Genomic DNA, 16892 nt, shown 5'->3' on the forward strand with positions numbered 1-16892 from the left:
AGACATTTTCTGTATACTATGCTTCATTTTGATTCACTGACTAAAGTTGGTATATTATCTGAGGTGTTGCTTAAAACTTTGTGTAAAATTAACACAAGTACAAATGACAATGGTTTGGAATTCTGGTAGCATACAGTTAATTAGATACTAAAATTAAGGGGTGCCTGGGTGGTTCAGTAACTTAAGCATCCAGCTCTTGATTTCAGCTCAGGTCATGATCTCAGGGTCCTGATATGTAGCCCCTCCTCAGGCTCTGCACTGGGAGTGAAGCCTGCTTAAGATTCTCTCCCTCTCCTTCTGTCCCTCCCCCCTGATCATGGGGGCACCTGCTCGCTCTCTCTCTCTCTCTCTCTCTCTCTCTCTCTCTCCCTCCCTCCTCTCTCTTTCAAAAAAAGTATTAAAACTAATTTTGCATGTATATAAATGCCATCATTTATTTAGTAGCAGATATCCTCAAGTATTATATCATGAGTTAGTTTTGTTCTGAATTCTTTTCGGCAAAATTTCTTAGAATGTGATTCTCAGGTATGCTGTAGTACTGCTGACTCTGAGTTGGAGTGAAGCTGAGCAGGATAAATGTGAGGCAGTATATGAAGGTTCTGAATTCAATCTAATCCCTTCAGTCTCTGTTTTATTGTATTCTCTCTGAGCAGGTCTTTTTCTCTCCCAGAAGGGATTTTTCTTACCTAAGTCAGGGTCTTCTACATTACCTGTATGATCCATTTCTCCTTGAAACAAAGAACATCAACTTCATCAACCATTATAGTATGGTCAAGGCACTTGTGTTTTCCAGAGAAAATCTCAGTTAAATGTAAGAATTGAGAAGGTCTTGAAAGAGCATGCATGAGTCAGTGTCCCTACTGCCTGAGCAGAAGGAACATTACTTTAAGGATAGTAATACTTAGCTCTAAGCCCTAATAAAGACTATAGGGGAGAACAGGTCATTCTGGCCTCCTCTGTCTAAAATAATCTATCTAAAGCCTTCCAAATCACTTATTTGTCTGTCACATTTCTTCTCAGTTATTGACTGTCCTAGAAACATTGTTTGAATAGTTTTTAGCATTATTTTTTAAAAATGGATATGATGTCTTCCTCCTTCTATCAAATTCGTAGATGGAGATTCTTTTCGAATGATGTTTATATGGTTTTCTTAATCTGTAAATTCTGTTCACTCATGCACTAATAAAATCACATTAATTTTCTAATTCATTTCATAAATATGGCCCACATGGCTGAATCTGTGCCAGAGCAGTGAGTCTGAACTTTTCTTGCAATTTGTTTCAGAATTCCTCCTATGTCTCTTTAAAACTCATTGATGCTTTTAAAAAAAGTTATGACGATAAAAACTTAGAATATATTTTAGTTTTGAGGAAATGATAAAATAATACATAAAAGGTATGTGCCTTAAACATTTTGAGTTAACTGGTTCAGTGGCTTTCCAACTATTGTGTTATTCAATATTAGTCAAGAAATGAGGAACTACTTTGGGAATTGCCATAATACACTTTATAACTCCTGTTTAGACAGTTGCTAGTCTTGGTGCTGATGTAAACTGGTGACAATTCTCCCATGTCAGATACAAATAATATCTTATCCAATAAGGCAGGAATGTTTTCCTGTCCTGACAGAAGCATTGATTAGTATTTCTAAAATTCTCCCAAAGAGGAGGAGGCTGAACAACTTGACTAGGGAACTCAGAGATCTTTTGAGGAGAGAATGAGGACTCATTCTAAATTATCATCATCTATCAGGTTAAAGCAGGAGATTTTAGCACAGGGAAAAGAAAAAGTAAAGTATGAAAAAACACCATGGAGGTAAAAAGCAAAACAATCATTGGTTGATTCTACCTCAAGTCTAGTTGTGAAAGAAGCACCTTTTGGGGGCCATGAAATTGCAGACTCTGAATTATATTTAGCCACAGCCTACCAAACAACATACTCTCTCCCTGATGGAGTGTTCATGTGACTAAATCTATTGTGCTGCTATGAAGGAAATCCAGGATAATGTGACAACGTAAGGCAGCTAAAAAGAGAATAATGGGTTTAGACCAAATGTTCCTTCCTAGAGCCTGAAGGATTCAGGGTAGCCTGAGAAGGAAACATTCAATCTCCAAAGTAGACAGAATTGAAACAAGCAGCTCAGGCCTACCACCAGTCCTGGGATGTAATTCCCATGGCAGTGCAATGAGCTCTTAGACAGAATTAACAGTGCCATATATCATTAAGAGCGAGATGAAGGTAGTGGCAGAAATGGCAAAAATGGGTAAGCTGAAGTTGTCTTTGAATAGTTTGGATAGTTAGCAGCAAATAGCACTCCTTCTTTGAATGTAAGGAAGCAATGAGGCTTGACATCTCAGGAGAAAAAAGACTACTAAACTTTTTGACAGTTTTGACAGTGTTTTAGACAGTTGGGGTGGAGCATGCTACATTCTTGAATACCTTTGGGGATAGCATTTTACACACCTATACACTAAAATAGAACTCTCCAGATTCCTGTATATGTAGCTATTTTGCTAGTCATAATAATAGAGTTATTGGAACAAAGCAAATACTCAAGTTTCATTAACTTAAACTTGGACTTTGCCAATAATTTAAATTACAGATTTTCTACAGTGCCATGCACAATAAATAACATCATAGGTATATTCTGAACTTTGCCTCCTTGGAGGTTTAATCAGAGAAAGAGATACCAAGCAAAGGATCCTTTGACAAGCAAATATGAGGTGACTCTCCTGCAGTGAGATAGATACTAACATTTTGGGTCATTTGGGGGGTTACTAACATATTTAGGTTCAGTGATGGACCCATATATCAAATCACCATCCCTGACAAAGTTAAAATGAAATGGATCCAATACTGTCACATCAATCACTGTGGTCTTCTGCATTTTTAAAACAAATGCTCCTTCAAGTAAATGAAACTTAGTTAAAATATATTTTTCAGAATACTTTGTCAAAACTTCTATTTGTATTCTAATGTGTTCTTGTCGCTTATTTGCATATCTTTATTGACCTCTTTTATGGAGGGGGAAAAAGCATTTACCATATTTGCTAGCAGAAAGATCAGGATCAGCTAGCTTTCTTCTTTCTTTCTTTCTTTCTTTCTTTCTTTCTTTCTTTCTTTCTTTCTTTCTTTCTTTCCTTTTTTTTTCTTTTTTGCTGGGCCTTAAAACTAAAATAGAATTTTTACCCCTTTCAAAAAATGTTAGTAACTATCTCCTCATGCCAGGAGAGCCACTTCACATTTATTTGTCAAAGGGTGTTTTGCTTAGTGTCTGTTTCTCTGATAAAACCTCCAAGGAGACAAAAGTTCAAGGTATACCTATGATGCTATTTATCATGCATGACACCACAGAAAATCTATAAATTCATTGGCAAAGTCTAAGTAGCAAGTACGTGAAGATACAACATACATTTTATGATCGTGATACATTCTTCCCACAGACACAAAAATACCCTAATTGCTTTTTGTAGCCAACCAAAGGCAGCTTTGGTTATCTAGGCTTCCTGAAGAAGTATGTGATACGACTGAACACATTGATTCCTTTTATATTAATCACATTTTTTTCAAAGCACAATAACTGCTCTGTGATCACTTTTTTCCATACTCACTCTACACATATTAGTAACTTAACAGATCATGAACATCAGTTGATTCATCAAGCTGTATATACATTTTATGAAGAGGAGCTTTGATAACCTAGCACAATAAATCCTGTTAACCTTATGAAGGGAACAAAGGAACAAAAGAACAAAGAATCCCTTATTCTTATCAGTGGGATTCTTTGATAAGAATCCAAGGATAACAACAAGGGATTCCCTGAAGCTTAGGCCGTGCAACTGATGTCAATAAAATTTCTAACTGCATAAAGCCTTACTGATTTTGTTGCTTGAACAAAATATATATATATATATAATGACTGGCTTGATGTTATGAATCATTTAAGTAACAAAAAATCAAATGACCTTAAGATTCTACTCTTTGCAAAACTATTAATCCTAGTGTCAAGGTCATGCCAAGTTGCACTACTAGATAGTTCCTGCCAATTTTGTAGCATATTTGATCGCTGGAGATGCATAACACTGTGGTCATTGAGTTGTATCATTTTTTAATATACAAGAGCAAAAGTAGTGAACATAGCTATAATTTTATTTTTATATGGTTCACAGAAGTATTCTGATTGCCAGATTTTGGTGTGGAAGAACCATATAAGCAAAACTCACATAGCAGCTAATGATTAACTATATACTATTCCTGAACTATCCTATAACACAGTGGTGCCAATTTAGACTATGATAGAACAATTCAAAACAAGCGATTTTCTACTGTGTAAAATTTGATAATGTACTAACCTATTGGCTCACATTTTTTTTTTTTGGCTCACATTTTTAATCAGCAGGTTGTACACAAGGAAACAGAGGCATAGAAAGATTAAACTGTTTAAAGGATAACAACTGAGATTTGAGTACAGGAAGTTTAACCCTATACCACTACACCCTACTGTCTCTCAATGTACTGAGAAGTTAGATACCATCAAGCTGTAATTTATAGTTTTTTTCCCTTCAAGTCATGGTTTAATCTGTGTATTTGAAGCCTTTTAAACAAGTCTAGAATAATTCATATCCCAGAAGAAAAATTTAGCAACTACTTTCAGTACACAAAGATCTATTAAAGAATGAACAGATACAGTCACTGCCTTCAGTGTATTAACATTTTAGCAGAGAAATAGGCAATCAAATAATAATAAAAAAATACAATAGAAATCAAGAGGCAGAATAGTCTGAAGTCTTTTTCCATAACTAATAACTGATAAATCTAGACTGAAATATGTCCCTAACATCTTTTAAACACTTCCTCCCAATACCTACTACTTGATCATTATATTGTCCTGTATTTATAAGCAGGGAACCCTCTATGTCTAGTCTACTTGTCCAGTATTCACCTAGGTAAGGTTTCTAATTTCTCCAGCTTATATTGCATCATCAGAATTGTCCTACAATTTAGTTAAACAGAGCAATTCCTTCATCATCAAAGCTCTGCTGTACATAAGATTACTGTTGAGTGCAGAAGCAGCTAATAAGAGTTTTAGTCATTTTAAAACCTTCTAGTTAAATCAGGAATACACTGGGATGCAATTGTAGGTTGTCATTTTTGCAATTCATTACAAAAATGTTTTCAAAATTCTTCACACTATATAATGTAATAATTGGCCTTATTTTAACAGTTGTACCTTAACTTTTGCTTCTTTTGATTCAATTTTTTGCTATGTATTCACTTCATATTCTTATGGCTCTAAGGAGATAAGCAATTGATGGATGGATGAAAATTGATAAAAAATTTTATCTATAAAATAAAATCATATCATGGCAGGATTTTTGTAAGGATGAGTCTTCAAATAACATTGGTTTACTATCACATCTACTATGAAAATGAAATCTTTATTCAATGTTCTCTGAATTTGTAAGAGTGGTTTGTAAACTTCTCACTGCCTCCTTTCCCTTATCCCCACACCAAGTAAACAATTGGAATTTAATTTAAAAAATTAAAAAGTGATGATTTAATGTATTTTTTTTCTGAGTTTAGTATGAATTTTAGGTCACATCTCTACCTTCCAAATTAAATAAACAAGAACACATTTTCTCCTTCTCATCAACTTTGCATTTGTTGAGTTTATTGCACCATATATTGTATCATAAACACTACAGAATAATCAAATGTTTTTGATTTTATAGTTCTTGGCTCCTATAAATAAAATATGCTTAAAAATATAAGAAATTATAAAGAGAAGACTTTTTTCCTAGCAGTTATTCAGAAACAAGTAATAAATATCACCACAATATCATCACTATCTAGTCCATAGATAGTCTACTTATCATTAATTAGCTTCCTTGCAGAGTTCAATTGAGTATGGAGCCCACTTTGAACCCTTGTGAAACCTCCATAATTAAATGTGATCCTTAGAATTGTGAAAATAAAAATATTTTAGTTCTAGATAATAGGAGCATCCATCATCCATTAATTTTTAATTCACAATCCCTATGCTTTTTTCCAAAAAGGCATAGCAAATGGCCACTCCAACAGAGTTGTTGTAAACTCTGTGCAAGAGCATTTGAGGTAGTAGGGTAAAAATGTATTTCAAAAATAAAAGAGAAGGTTTTTCTCCTTTTCATCCTTCCTTCTTTCCTCCCTCCCTCACTTCCTTTTTCCCCCTTATTTTCTTGCTTCATTCCTTCAACTTTCTTTGACCAGATTAAATTATAACAAGAAGTCAACATGAATTCAAAGATACCAGAAATTGATGTCAAAACACCTAGACTGAACATTGAAATCTTAATACTTAAAGGCATTATTCTTCAGAATACCCTAAGTTCTAGAAACTAAGTTGGAATAAATGAATTTTATAGTCACAGATGTGCTGTATAATCTTAATATACTTTATAACCTCTAACCTAAATTGCACAAATCCTCACATTTTTCTCTGACATGTATATATTTTTGCACATTATTGCTATCTCACCACCAAGTATATTCAAGACAATAATTTGTTAGTCTCTTACATTTTTGAGGAAGCAATACTGCTCTGATTGCTTATGGACAAATCACTGACTAGTAAGAGATGGGTTGTGCTCTTTAAGTAACATGTTGGATTAATTTAAGTTAGATTCAGCTGTAACTCCTAGAGCAGGTTGCTTGTTCCTTGTGGTAAAGGAACTACTTAGTATCTTGACTATTATGATGAGTACATGAACCTAGACTTATAATAAAATTGCATGGATCTATAATACATCACACATAAAAACACATACACTTTCATATACACACACATATGCCTATGCATATGCATACACACACAAATGAGTACCACTGGAGAAATCTGAATAAGATAGCTGCATTGTGTCAATGCCAATATCCCAGTTTCTATATTTTACAATAGTTTTCCAAGTCATTGCTATTAGTGGAAACTGGGTAGACCTTTGTATTATCTCTTATAACTACATGGAATCTACATTGTCTCTAAATAAAATCTTTCACTTTAAAGACATTACTTGTGATTTGGTAATTCTAGACTATATCCACACAGGTATTAAAACAAAAAAAAAAGGTGAATAAAATAAAATTTATTTGTCATTGTTCAAAATAGCCAAAGATTGAAAAACAACCTAAAAATTCATCAAAAATAGGAACAGTACATTTTTGCATCTTTCACAATGGGGTTATTTACAAGTAAAAAATAATGAAGTATCTCTTATGAAGGGATATGGAAAGATCTGCCAGATATGTTAAGGAACAAAAACCTTTTATATAGTGAGCCATTATTTATTTTGGCAGGAAGATGGTAAGGAGGAAAACAGTGTTAGGGAAACTGACAAGAAGAGGATTCTTTGTTGTTGTTTTACTGTGAAATTGTGACAACCATAGAAAGATGTCACTCAGATCTGCTGGAACAGGAAGCACGGTAAACCGATGGCCCCAGATGCCACCTTCTGGATATATAACTAGATTCATACACATTTTGCTTTCCCCAATTGCTCAGAGCCAATGATTGAGTGCCACAGTGGTTCTAGTGGCATCTCCACTAAGGTATTACTTACTACTTGAACAATTCTGGCTACAGGATTTCCCATCAGCCTGGCTAAAATTTTCTTAAAATTACTCTGTAATCAGAATCTTCTTAGCAAATCACCTTTCCTCTTTCATAGCTTTATCAGCCCTGCAGAGTGGACTGGCGTGTCTCCCTACCTACTACGGCTGTCTTCTCTATCCTTCATTGCTGTTTTGCCTCATTTAATCTTTTCACAAATAATTCCATCTAAGGATCTGCTTTTTGGAGGACCCTAACTAAAATAAAATTGTTTTGCACCATAGCCATATATTAGTTGTAAGAATATTAAAGTCACATATTTCAATTTAAAGTAAACACGTATTTATTTCAGTACCTGGCTCCTAAAAAGTTTTTTTTTAACATACTTGCAAAAATACCTTAGGTTTCTTAAATTTTCTTTGAGTAAACTGCTCACTTTACACCTCATACAAACTTGGTAGGATTATTAGTCAAGGTTCCCCAATCAACCACCTCTGGAACTGACTGTTTGAGGAGGAAACTTAAAGAGTTTACCTTTTAGTTGTTGGTACTTGAATCTTTAAAGCTCCTCTCATTCTTGGACTTCTGGAGGTTTAGCTTCCAAATTATTCTGTAAGTCTATGAGTTGCACTTACATCTTTCCAAGAACTTTATTTTTCTATGGAAAAAAAATAAAGGTTTAGAAACTAAAGTTTCATGAATACCAAATTAATGTTTTTCTAGAAGAATAAGATATTACTGATTTTTTTAACTTGCTTATTTCAGTCTATGCACATACTCATGACCACTGAATGTTCTCATAACAGACTATGGAGTACACAGCAATCTGTGAGGAAGCCTAACTTCAATCTAAATAAAATGTCCTTCCTCCTGTTTATTATCTAAAGGAAAAAGACTTCTGTCTTAGAAAGCCAAAACCACATAAAGTGAATTTTATTAAAACATATGTTCTACACGTCAAGATTCTTATATGATCTACCTCTACCCATACCACACCCACACTCAGTGGGGCATTATACCAGCATTCTTCTTTCCCTTATTTAAGGATGCTTAGCTTAATCAATGCTTCCCAGAAGTCTGATGCTGCCTAATATTCTCATTTGTTTTAAATCATTTTCTAAATTAACGAGTGCCAACTATATGCCTTCAAGGTACCTTGCCTTTTTAGTGCAATACTAATACCATGTTACTTGTAACATTGAAAATGAGATACTCTTAGTCCCATTTTAAATAGTCAGAGACTGTGGCTTATAGAAGTTAAATAGCTTAGCAAAAGTTACTGGAAAGTAAGTAGAAAAAATGAGACTAAAATCAATCTTTAATTCCAAATTTCATTCTATTTCAACTCTAGTAGACTACATTCATAAAATTTAGATACAGGAAGATTATTAATCCATTTAATCAACACTTACTGACCACCAAGACTGTGGACAGTTCTATACTTTAGATTCTAAGTAAAGTGTAGGGGCTCCAAGAATCTTTCCTCTTTGATAGTAGTATATCTCTAAAACTTACCGCCACTCAATAAATGTGAATTAATACTTTCTTCCCAATAACTAGCTTTGAGAATTGGAGTGTAACTGGGGAGAGGGAATAGAATACTGCTGTTTCAAGGCAGGTCTATGGCAGCCAGTATTGGCAAAGAGTCTTAACAATTTATTTGGGTAAAGACCAGGATAGGAGATTCCCACTGTGCTTGATGGTTGAGGAGAGAAGGCGTAACGAGAGGAAGTGGATGAAGATGGAAATTTGTGAGAATTCTAGAAACCAAAATCCTTTAAACTAAATACATATAAGACATCTAATCACTGTTTCCTTCCTATAAAAATAAGGGGCTGGTTGTTGCCACATCTCTGAAATGTTAGGTCTAGTTCCTAAACCTCAAGCTTTCCTTTACTAAATAACAAGCTCCATGAAGGCAAGGCCCATACTTCTTCACTGTTGAATTCCTAGCATTTACTATAGTGTTTAGCACACAGTAGTCATTCAACAAATATTTAAAAGTATGAATCTGAATCAATCAAAACATAAATGTATGACTCACCTTCGTAATTTGATAATATGGTAAAAAAAAACATTCTAAAACCTTACCCTGGACATCTTTTTCTTTTTTATATTTTATTTATTTGAGAGAGAGAGAAAGTGAAATAGAGAGGAAGAGCACAAGCAGTAAGCGGAGATGCAGAAGGAGAGGGAGAAGCAGAATCCCCACTGAGCAAGGAGCCCGATGCAGGGCTTGAAACCAGGACCCTGGGATCATGACCTGAGCTGAAGGCAGACCTCAACTGACTGAGCCACCCAGGTGGCTCACCACCCTGGGCATCTTAATTGCATCAAGGTAAATGATATACTCACTGATGTTGGTAATTTCAAGTTGATCTCTATATGTCTTTGTGTACTTCTATCAGTAAAATAATGTTGAGTATAAACCTCGAAAATATACATACCTATTTTAATTTACATATACAAAATGGGTCTGTATATTAAATATTAATACCTAGATTTCTTATTTTTAGTTAGTAAGAGTTTAATTTTTTTCTTCCTGTACCCGTGTATACCCTTTGAGCTGCACAAAGTTCTATATTGGAGCCACTGATATGAATTCTGGACACCAAGTCATCCAGAAGAGTCAATTAGCTTTTTAGGATTCATTGAGCACACAGCACGATTATCACGGCTCACTTTCCTATTCCTAGGGTATTGCTGCCAACATCAAAAAGAATCACCACTTTGTTCCAATGCCGCAATGTTATTCCACTTAGTGATTGCTCCATTCATAACAAACTGGATAGTGCAATAGAAACGTACTAGCCGAGAATCAGGGGACTTGAGCTTTACTTATGACTGATTAGTTAAGAAACCTTCAGCAAGGTCCTTATATCTCTGGGCTCTGGTTTATGATTTTGTAAGTGACAAGAAACGATAATCAATCCTTGTATACCTTAAAGAAATAAAAAAATATAGCATCCTGTGATATGTTTGTTGACAAAAGAACACAAAACTACTTCAAGAGAGGCCTGGTATAGGAATGTATGATTCGGTCATTGCTAAGACAGCCAAATAAATGTAATTAGTTCTCTGGTGCAACCTCTTGGCACCCCTCTCTCTAAACTACAATGCTCGGTAAATGACTGATAATTTGGTAATAACTAGTCTCTGCAGAGCAGTTTTTTAGAAAGAAAATTGATGGTTTGCACAATTGTAATAATTAAGCATAAACATTATTAAACACCTATTTATCAATTTTAAACATTAAAGACTTTTCTTCCATAATTCAGGACTTGAGAGGACTTTAAAAATCCAGGTTAACAGTGTCAGTGTTTTCAAGTATGGATTCATCCAAAATCAGGTTTCTGTACATTAAAGACTATTAGGCAAAAATATGCAAAAATTCTCATTTTAGTATATTCTACCAAGTTGATTTAATTCTTATCTTATTTTATTTTTTATTTTAAGTAGGCTCCATGCCCCAAGTGGAGCCCAACATGAGGCTTGACCTCATGACCCTGATAACAAGACCTGAGCTGAGATTAAGAGTTAGATGCTTAACTGACTGAGCCACCCAGGGGACCCAATTAAACTGTCTTTTAAAAGGTTCACCATTCATTAAGAATCTTGTTATGACTTAAACTAACGTAACTAATTAAAATATATTTGCTTATATCATTATATAACAATAATACAACAAAACCCTTATATTGCATTCTGAATTCTTCAAAGTGCTTTCATTCAATTCATCTCAATTTTAGGGGCTCAAATAAGAAATAGCTAGTAAATTAACCAGAAACCAGGTTTATAGACTTAACTCTCTGTCAAAACTCAACTGTATTCAAAACCAACCCAATTTCAATCTTAAAAGTATAGGCTATCTTGTATAATAACTGTTGGGGGCTGAGAGATATTTATCTCATTATTTAATTTTTGAAATAAGATGTGACCAAAAATTAGAAAGACAATTCTTCATAGAGATTCACATTTCCTGTTTTGGAGAATTATTTTTCATGCTAAAATCTTGTTGTGGGAACAGTAATCTTTTGCTTTATAGATATTTTTTCATCTAGAAACCTTACCCCTACCCTTTACAATTTCCTTATGTACTGCATCTTTTTGGATCTCAGGCAAAACTACACATTGTCATTCTGCATTTTTTTTGTCGTCTGGCCAACTGTTTTTATTTCTTCAGCCACACTTCAGTACTGCTGGCAATTACTTATATTACAGTGGAGGCTACATTATTTTAACATGGGAAAAGCCTGGTTTGGGGTGTGATGATGCAACAAACAATGATATTACATTTTCCACAAGAGGGTGGATATTTTATTTCTACAGAAAGAATTTTAAGTTTAAATACCTTAAAATAAGACTCTCAGAATCTATAGATTATACATTCAATGATATACTAGGGCTTTCATGTTGATGTCTCTCTGAACTTTTTCATTAAAGTGTTAGTTTTCCTCAAAAATTTCAACAAGTTGACACTTTTGTCTGGCATTGGTGCTTTACCTACCAGATTAATAAAGAGGCAATTTACATACCTTTTTACACCTGCCAGAGCTGGGGGCAACATCAATAGCAGAGTGGCTAGGATAAGGAAAGGATTCTATTATCATAATTTATGACCTAGCAATATGAGAAAGCTTCAGATAATCTGCATCATTTCCCTTTAGAGTACATCATAGAATTTTAGCAAATTTACTAAACCAGGGAATGCTATCAGTTTTTTTTATATAACAGGTATACATTTTCCTAATTATAAAACAGTTTATGTTGATTGTTGAAATATGCAAGAAACACAATAAAGCTCAAATAAGTCACTTGCACAATCATTTTACAAAGAAAACAAAGGCCCCCACAATTCTACTAACCAATTCTACTGAATCATTCCATTAAGAGTTCTCTACTTTCTTAGGGATTTCCTTCATATGCAGCCTTACTCCTTTAATTAGAATTCCTTTAAAATTCAAGAATTTTCTATACTTTCTTCCTTTGAGCACCTAGTGCTTCCTTACAGTTCTTGACATGTTCTTAACATCCTTTACCAGCTCTCAATGCTGATGAAGACTTGCCCTATTATTTATTTCTCCTTAGTCATTTCAGCCAGGTTAGAAAGAGACAAATATATGTTTATATCACAATCTTCTCCAGAAATCTGTAAAGATGCTATGCTTTGAAAAATGAAAATTAAATCAGTAATTTCAGCATTTTAAGAAAATTATTTTTGAACTAAAGATGAACAGCATCAACAACAAAAAAACTCTGCTAGGGACAGATACTTGCAACAGAATGAAACTGGACCACGTTTTTAAATTGTATATAAAAAAAATAAACTCAAAATGAGCTAAGGACCTAAATGTGAGACCTGAAGCCATAAAACTCCTAGAAGACAGCATAAGCAGTAATTTTTCTCATCAGCCATAGCAACATTTTTCTAGATATGTGTCCTGAAGGCAAGGAAACAAAAGCAAAAAACAAACCATTAGGATTACATCAAAATAAAAAGCTTCTGCACAGTGAAGGAAAGAATCAACAAAACCAAAAGAAAACCTACTGAATGGGAGAAGATATTTGCAAGCGACATATCTGATAAAGGGTTAATATCCAAAATATAAAGAATTTATGTAACTCAACACCAAAATAACAAACAGCCTGATTTTAAAAATGGGCAGAAGACATGAAGAGACATTTCTCTAAAGACATACAGATGGCCAACAGACACAGGTAATGTAAATCAAACCACAATGAGATACGACTTTATACCTGTCATAATGGCTAAAATCCAAAACACAAGAAACAACAAATGTTGGTAAAGATGTGGAAAAAAAGGAACCGTCATGCACTAGTGGGAGTGTAAAGTAGTGCAGCCACTGTGGAAAACAGAATGGAGGTTCCCCCAAAATATGAAAAATAGAACTACTCTGTGATCCAGTTATTGCACTATGGGGTATTTATGCAAAGAATACAAAAATACTAAAGATAGATGCATCCCAATGTTTATTGCAACATTAATTACAGTAGCCAAATTGTGGAAGCAGCCCAAGAGACCATCGGAAGATGAATGGATAAAGAAGATATATGTGTCTATATATATCATATATATATATATCTTCTATATATACATACATATACACAATGGGAATATTACTCAACCATAAAGAATGAAATTTTGTCATTTGCAACAACATGGATGGATGTAGAGACTATAACACTAAGTGAAATAAGTCAGAGAAAGACATATATCATATGATTTCACTCACATATGAAATTTAAGTAACAAAACAAATGAACAAAGAAAAAATTAGACAAATCAGAAAACAGACTCTTAATTATTGAGAACAAACTGATGGCTACTAGAGGACAGGTGGGTGGGAGAATGAGTGAAACAGGTGAAGGGGATTATGAGTACCCTTATGAGCACTGAGTAATGTATAGAATTTTGAATCACTATATTGTGCACCTGAAACTAATACAACATAAGGTTAACTATACCGGAAATGGAAAAAAAAATCTCTGTTAATAACAGTAAGGATTAATAACATTTTTACCATAGAAATATATTGATTTTAAAAATTAAAGATAAAGAGATTGTGCCAAATAAGTAAAATAAATATGTTAATACAGGTGACAAGAACAGCTCAAAGTCAAATAAGGAATGAAAAAAGAAATCAGAGAAAGAGGATTAAGATAGATCATTATAGTATAATTGGCTTATATATTCTCAGGAGCGTTAATGTGTCTTGGAAATTCCAGTCTTTATAAAGGAAATAAGAAAAAACAGAACATATGTGAATTTTTATTTCGTTTTACACAGAAACTTTCAACAAGAGCAAAGAAAGGGATCACAATCACCTATTAAAAACTTGATGAGCAGGTTCTCCAAAAACCTGTCTATCAAATATTCTGAATTATTCCTCAGTAAAAAAAGTCACAATGTTCTTTTTAGTTATGTTTCTTGCGTGTTATCCCTCACAATGTCTATTTTACAAGAAACTTAAAATTAAAATGGATGTGTACAGTCAATATGCACCTGTGTCTACAGGAAAAATGAGCCATAGAGGTTTTAAGAATAGCTTAGCAAGGAGGCCCTAAAGCAGAAACCAGATAATGTGTCAAATGCAGCACTTTAGCAAATCAAGGAGATTGAACACATGTTCTTATGAGGTATTCTTTTAGCCCTAAAATATGGTTACACAAACACTGAAACCTAAAATAATAAGATAGATAATAAAGGTAATTGGAAGAGGGATTCTATATGCACCTAAAACTGGGGGGGGGGGTTCTATGAGGTCATAATCTTTAAATTAAGGTTACAATAACATTTATTTCTGTAAGATATTAGAAGTGTTTTTAAATTCTATTAACAGAAGTTTCTATAGCTGAACTGGTACTTTTTTAGAGTATGGCAATTTAGATGGCAATTCAATTTCTACCTATGTAAAGAATGTCTTCATTTTTTTAAATAACACAATAGATATATTTAATCTTAGCTTCAGCCTTCTTAAAACCACATCTTTATACAAATCATATTCCCCATAAAATTAAATTAAAACTGTTTTTCTAACAAAAAATACATATTTCCCTTTCTTGATATGCTACTGTCTAACTAAGTAGACACTTGATGAAAAGCACCTTCCCACCACTCCACCAATCAAACCACACACACACACACACACACACACACACACACACACAGGGTTTGTCGTTCTCTCCCTCTGTATCTCTTTCCTCTTCTAACATTCATACATGTACATCATTTAGGTGCTAAGAAGCTGGCTGCTGCCCTGGTAGAAATGCCATGTTTGAAAGGATTTCCAAAAACTGCTATTCTATAAAGTATTATTTTTCACTAGCAAGATCACCAAATCACTGGCATTTGAGACATTGTCTTGGAATTTTTATATAATAAACAAGCAAAAAACCCACACCAAAACGCTTCCTCCACATATTCTAGGTGCCATACCTGGAGAGAGAAGTCAAAAAGACCTTGTCAGAGCACGAAATAATTATGGAATTTCACTCTTTAAATCATTAACAACATAAATTCTAAACCCATTGTGCTATTTTTAAGTCTTATTATTATCATCTTGGAAATGATTTTTAAGATATATCCAACAATATGATTGGGTACCATTGCAATTTTACATATTCCAAGACAATTTTTTATAATTATTTGAAAATTTAGAGTATGACTATATTTGCATGGTAATTTCAAAACATTATATATTCTAGAACTTAATAGAAAGTATACAGAATCCTACAGAATGCAAGATATTAAGTGTGAGTTGTAAGAAATGTGACATTACTCATGGCACAAATACTTACTCCATATCACTGTATTATTCTTTATGGAAGTTGCTTTGTATTTCATATTTTTCTATTTGAAATCAGAATTAATCAACCTTTTCTGACATATATATTCCCAGAATTTTGTCCCAGTCATTTAGGATGTTAAACTATAACAGTATGGGTAAGCACAAAAGTCAAGCAAACATCTTACTCCACAGTGTATATCTGTTTGAGGGACTTAATGGGTAATGGAATGTTATCTGTACTAGAAGGGTAGGTGATGAGTAAACTAATATTGGCAGGGATTCTCTGAAGGACATTAGGCCTGAAAACAATTTCATTTGCTGCAAAATGTCACAAAGAGGGTCAAATATTCTAGTTTGGTGAAAAATGGAAAGCAGAACAAAAAAAATTGAAAAGCTACTAGAGATAAAAAATCTGTTGCCATTAAAAAAACACTAATTATTAAAATATTCACTAGGCATACATGGGGCTTGGAAGTGATGGACACAAGATCTGGTTTCCAGAACAGTAGCAGAACACTATTTAGTCTTCTTTACAGTGTTCAAACATTTGTGAATTTGCAATAAGGACAACCAATGGGGATGCCTGGGTGGCTCAGCAGTTGAGCATCTGCCTTTGGCTCATGACATGATCCTGGGGTCTGGGATCGAGTCCCTCATTGGGCTCCCTATGGGGAGCCTGCTTCTCCCTTTCCTGTGTCTCTGCCTCTCTCTCTCTGTCTCTCATGAATAAATAAATAACACTTAAAAAAAAGCCAACCAATGTCAGAGAAAAAATTTAACATACATGTATATTTTTCATATATGGCATTTGGCATACATAATATATATTTTTTGGTAATCTTTAATAGAATTTGGTTAGGACTTTGTTCTGGGTTGAAGACAGCTCCCTCAAAATTTACATCTACTTGGAATTTCAGAATGTGACTTTATTTGAAAATAAGAGGTACGCAATTGTACTTAGCAAGATGAAGTCAGACAATTAAATCCAATGGCCACTGTCCA

This window comes from Nyctereutes procyonoides, unplaced genomic scaffold, assembly GCF_905146905.1.
Source record: "Nyctereutes procyonoides isolate TBG_1078 unplaced genomic scaffold, NYPRO_anot_genome, whole genome shotgun sequence".
NCBI classification, from domain to species: Eukaryota; Metazoa; Chordata; class Mammalia; order Carnivora; family Canidae; genus Nyctereutes; species Nyctereutes procyonoides.